This window comes from Gossypium hirsutum, chromosome A11 (assembly GCF_007990345.1).
Source record: "Gossypium hirsutum isolate 1008001.06 chromosome A11, Gossypium_hirsutum_v2.1, whole genome shotgun sequence".
NCBI classification, from domain to species: Eukaryota; Viridiplantae; Streptophyta; class Magnoliopsida; order Malvales; family Malvaceae; genus Gossypium; species Gossypium hirsutum.
This window is the reverse complement of record NC_053434.1, coordinates 65,360,335-65,366,515: the sequence shown is the minus strand read 5'-3', so window position 1 is coordinate 65,366,515 and position 6,181 is coordinate 65,360,335. Positions and strand designations below refer to the sequence as shown.

Below are 6,181 nucleotides of genomic sequence, written 5' to 3'. Positions count from 1 at the left end.
TTCTTTGGAGGGGAGATTAGAGCCGTTTGAAGGGAGTTGTGAGATCTTTCGAGATTTCAAGACTTCTTAGGACTTATCTTTTAATTTCTTACTGTCAATTCTTTCTTTATTTCTACTTGTGCTGAATCATTATCTAATCTATTTTCTGTTCTTATTGTGTTTTCAGCCTTTTTCTATCTTAAGGAATCAGCCCAAAAATCCCCAATTTCTAGGGTTTTTCCATACTCTTTTTGGGTGAAATTAGATTGTCGAAATTTGGGGAAAACTATCTTGGTGTTCAATTGGGCAGAATCACAATCTCCTTAAGGGTTTCAAGAACCCTAACACTTATTTCTATTCTCAATTTGATTCTTTGCTGATTTGGGGATTTTATTTCAGATCTGAAAATTCAAAAATCTAATCTTTTAATTTTCTGTTTCGTTTCAGATCTAATTGTTTAGGGTTTTCGTAGGAGTTTCTCATGACTTGGCAACTCGATCTTGGTCCGCGCGCAACCCCGTATCAATAATCTATGTAAATAGTGAAATATGTGCAAGAAGTCTTGTGTATACATACATACATCGGCCAAGGGGTTTGTAACTAATGTACTGATGTATATTTGGTCAAGTGAATTACAATTAGAATACAAGTTTTGTGATACTCAATGTTCAATTTTAATGATGAGCATTAATAGTATGAATTGCTTAAACCTTACTAAGCCTCGAAAGCTTACTCTGTTTCTTATTTCTTTGTTTTATAGATTGTTGATTTTGGCTATCGACTCGGGGATCGTCAGCAGTTCTTCATACTATCGATCTTTTTGGTACAATTATATTTTGGACTCGATATGGCATGTATAGGTTGGACTGTTGACACAAAAAAAAAACAAAAAAAATATGTTTTGAAATTGTAATTATCTTGGCCGTATGAAAATGGCACTTATGACTTATAAATCTGTATGTATTCAGTTCGATTTATACTTGTGTTGGTAGATTATATGATTGAAATTAAATGTTTAGCTTGGTAATACCTCATAGCCTATACCGGCGATCGGACACGGGCTAGGGGTGTTACACATTGCTTAGACTTGGTTGGTGTTCATTGTTGAAGTTAAACCCTTAAGGGGTTTTATAGAAGAGGTAAAGAACTTGTTCGTTAAGAATTCGTGTCAAGGTGGAGATTGTTAGAGTTGTGTGACCTGAATTAGAAGAGATTGCTTGCAAGTCAAGTTAAACAAAATATATTTTCTTTCTAGAAGATTTAGTATTTATGAGTATAATATATTTAGCATTTATTAGCATAATATATTTGACTTTGATTGGAATTAGGTTTTTTCAACCTATAAATAGATGTAGTCGAAACTCCTATTGTATTCATTCGAATTCGACATAGTGAATTTTCCTCTCCTCTGCCTGTGGTTTTTCCCCGAAAAGGTTTCCGCATAAAAATCTGTATTTTTTATTTTTATTTCTCTTTCTTTGCGATATATTATCATTATCGACATTCTATTTTTTTTACAGAAGTTGTATGAACTACTTAAAAAAAGGGGCCAGGACATAAAAAAATTGTTAATTTATCAACAAGTAGCAATTTTCAACAACTCATGTGTCAAGGCTAATATGATATATCAACAAATAACACTTATGTTTTAACCCAAGCCAACTACAAGATAGAAAAAGGATAACATATATCACCATTTTTAGTAACCAAATATTTTGATATAGGAACATATATCTTTTTATCAATCACATGTTATTTGATACATCTCTTCTCACATCAAAGGCACCAAAATGCCCTAAATTTTATAATCTAAAACTATAGTTCTTCAATATATAAAACTCTTCTACGTTGCTCAATAAAGATCCTTGTCGAGGATGGGGCGTGCCTTGCACATCGCTTTTAATGGCTCAACTTTAGGCTTGATGATTCCTTTACCTTCAGTCGTGTCAATTTCTTCGTCACCTAGCCCTTTCCATTCGAAGCATTGGATCAATGCCCCCAAAGCTAAGTTGACCATACGGTGAGCTATGCTTGCCCAGGTGTGTCCATGATCTTTACCTTCTTTCTCAAACCTTTCCGGCTTGAAACTCGTCGGATCATCCCACAACTCAGGGTCTCTTTGTATAGCCCATGCATTGATTAACACAATGGAGTTGCCAGGCACATCGTACCCACCTATGGTATAGTCACCGGATGTTCTATGAGGCACTAGAAGTGGGGCGGCCGGGTATAGTCAAAGGGTCTCCAACATGATGTTTCGAAGGTAAGGTAGTTTAGTAATATCCGTTTCATCAATAAACCTTTCTTCACCAACTTGAGCATCGATTTCCGCCTTGGCTTTCTTCAACACCTCTGGGTTATTCAGTAAATTCGACATGGCCCACTCTACTGTCACCGCCGATGTGTCAGTCCCAACGAGAAGCAATACCTGCAAAGAAAGAAGATGATATCAATCATCATATTCCCTTGATGCAAGCCTTTAAGTAAACAGAGTAAACTTGATTTACAAGTATAATCCCTTTGATAATTTGATCAGTGTAGCTCTCTGGTTCCGATTCTTGTAAAGTAAGTAGATGATCAATCATCATATTTCCTCCATTTGCATTTCAACGTTCATCGATTAACCCTTGCAAGAAATCATCCATCTTCTTAAAGAGCTCCATTAGTTTCTTCTCATAATTACCATCCCAATTCAGTATTGGCAGATAATCTGCCGGATTCCCTGCGCCACCATTTTCAACCACCTCTGCTATGAGCTCCCTAAACTCCTTTGCCTCACTGTCATCAGTCACATCTTCACCATAATATCTCTTTCCGGCCATCATTCGCATGAGGTTATTAAATGTCAAGTCTGCAAACAATGATTTAAGCTCTACCTTGGCAAAAACTTCATGCAAGTTACGAGATAGTTTCAACAACAATCTTCGCATTTCATCTTTCCTGATACCATGGAACTTGTTGATACGGTTCGGTGAGAAGATTTCGATGGTGCAAATACGACGGAGGTTACGCCAATAATTTCCGTATGGCGCGGTTATAAGTGTGGTGTGATTATAAAACAGGTGTTTGCTCAATAGCAAGTTAGGGCGGTTGGCTAACACGATATCATTCTTGGTGAAGCATTCCTCGACCAGTGAGAGGGATGAAACGACCACTGCAAGAAGTGAACCCAACTGAAGGGAAAAGACTGGACCGAGCTTTTTCGAAAGCTCGAGGAAGGGGCGTTGCAGAGATGGGTTTATTAGCAAGTGAAGGTGGGCAATGACAGGAAGAGAAGGCGGACTGGGCGGCAAGTTTTAATGGCGAGGTTTTGATTGAAACAAGAACTTGAAACCCAGAAAATGGAATACAAGAGCAAGAGATGAGTAAAAAATGGTGGCTTCTTCCATGTTTTGGTTCATTTCCTACTCCTGTTTCGATAATGTAGTGGGGAACATAGTTGGGCCTATTTAAGTAGCTTAATGTAATGCATAATGATCCACTCACAGTCCGTAACATTTTATGCAGCTGACGGACAAATATCAGCCATACATCTCAAAAAAAGAAATTGACATACCTGAATTGGGCGTAAATGATTGATTATAAAGTGTTTAGAATTATCTTTTTCTTTTTATTTTATTCCTAGTTTTCTCGCTTTCTATATGTTTAGAATTATATTTAATTTGTATTACATTTTTAAGTGTTTGTACGATGAGCACGCATTGTTATGAAATAAAAATTTCGACTTCAACTTAATCAATACAAAAGAAAATAAATTAAAATTTATGCAATAAAACTTTAATTTCATAATTTAAAATCAAAATATAATCCAACTATGTTTTAATTTCAAATTATTAGATAGAAATTCGAAAGGCTTTAAAAGTAAATTTACTTTAAAAGCATATTTGTTATTTCGCATCAGTCGAGTCATCTAAATAAAAAAGTATTGATTGACTTGGTATGTTTTCTGTCATTATTATCAGGCTTCCAAGTCATGATAATGTTTGTTTGAATATAGAAGCATATTTTCAATATATTAAGTGAAATTTCCACCGCTTTGGCTTTCTAATTCTAGTAAACCTGGGACTTTTGGCTTCTTACTACTGTACTTTTGATCATTACGTTACCTTGATGTAGTTCAGTGCAGCCTGCAAGGTTACAATATTTTTCTCAAGGTTCACTAATCTGGATTACGTGAAAGACAGAATGGGTTTAACGTATTTAAATTATGCTTCGGTTTGTTAAACTGGAAGGATCGATCGTTAAAGGAAGCTTTGAGAGTGTAGAAAGTTTATCATGTCTGGATTCAAGTTGATAAAGGAAAGAAAACTAGGATTTTTTTAAAAATGGGAGACTTGTCGCTTTCAGTAAGTTTAGCAAACAAGCAGGTGGATCCTTTACCCATACAGCAAGGCAAGTCCCAACACGAGTAGTCTTGGTAATCTAGTCACCCACTACACTAAGCGCTTGAGGAATACAGGAAAATTAAACAGAAAAGTTTTGGACAGAATTGATAATATCAAGAATCCCAAACATCTCTTTAACGACATAGCAAGGTCTTGATACATGGAAGAACTTTGATTAAACCGCGACTAAGAAAATAAATGATACACTATTATATTATATTTCCAAAATTAAGATCTTTATATTTTCTCAATTTGTCTCTTTTTTTTTTCAGGTAAAATAATGGATATTATTTTTTTAATAACTAAAATATTAATTTTTTAAGAACGATGGCATCGCAACCCACAAGATAATATGTAAACTTTATGTTAATATGATGCTATTTATTGTATATATCACGTCAATAAAAAATTTAAAAGTTATAAAAGTAAATTTTAAAATTAAAAAAAATAACATGAAGTACAAGTGATTGTCATGTAACCTATTATTTTTAAAAATGTAACATTTTGGATTTTTAGTCGACATTTTCATTAAAATCATCAAATTTACTCTTTCTAAAAGGTTAATGGTCAAATTTAATAAATGTTTTAAGGTTGAGGGTTAAATTTACCAAAAATGTAAATGTAAAGATTAAATTTATCATTATATTAATAGAATAATTTTTTTATCCATCACATCAATAAATTTAAAATTAGTTATTTTAAAGAATGTAAAAATATAATTTACTTTTTAAAAAAATATTGTTTTAATCCACAATATTAACATTAAATTTGAATAAGCATTTGTAATTTTCTATATTTATGTGTGTTTAGTGTTATGAATGATATTAATTGGATATTCAACTTTTCATCTTCTTTAACCTTTCACCTTTTTATTTTTTTGTAACTCCTTTCTCATTTATGTATTAAAAAATGAGGAGTCTATCTCTTATATATATAAGAGTATACTACTTGTAATGATTATAGAAAAGAAGAGAAATGCAATAAAAAATCCTTCTTATTCTCATATATTATTCTTGTGTTGTTTGCATTATTATTATTTTATAACATATTATCAGCACGATTTTATTCAAGAGTGATAGGTCCTTAGTTTACAACAAAATTTTGTTGGGCTCCAAGTATTGAAATTTAGTTATTTGATTAAAAAAATCGTGAGTGGTTGCTCGAGATTTGCTTGGGGATGATCACTTTCTCTTCACTGCAAAAAATGATCATAGTCTCTACTTCTCATCCACAATTATCTAAGTCTATTCTTTTCTTTAAAAAATTTTTTGATTCGATTTCTATTAAAAAGTTCAATTTATATAATTCTCTATTTGCATCTTTATGAATTTATAAATTCCTTCTCAAATTTATTTGTTGTGCTTTTTATGTGGATATATACATTTATTTTTTTATAGAATTTATTGGTTTAGATTTAATTTTGATTAAATTATATGATTGTTCTTATCTGTTCCTGTTTATTGTAAATTTGTATTATATGCAATGATTAGTTTGGACTTCTAATCAATACATGCTTGAGAACTGTATAATGATATCAATCATGAACTTTTGTAAGAAAACAGATAAAAATTTCTTTAAAATTATGGATTAGTTTTTGAAAGAAAATTATGATAATGAAAAAAATTCTCATTAGATGTACTTCATTTCCTAAGGTGAATGTAGCATTGCATAATGAATCTTAAAAATGACAATTATAATTGTAGTTTTGAGCATGGTCTTTGATGGGCTAGTATGAGTATAATAATCATTATAAATATAGTGATTATAATAATTTTAATGAAAATATTTATGTGATACTGAAAGATCATTTGACACAT

The 6,181-nt window shown here is 32.1% G+C and overlaps 1 pseudogene; it reads right to left on the bottom strand.

Annotated features, from left to right (window-relative positions):
• Positions 1-1,624: 1,624 nt before the first annotated feature.
• On the bottom strand, positions 1,625-3,613 carry LOC107900353 (cytochrome P450 81D11-like; annotated as a pseudogene).
• Between the last annotated feature and the right edge of the window lie 2,568 nt (positions 3,614-6,181).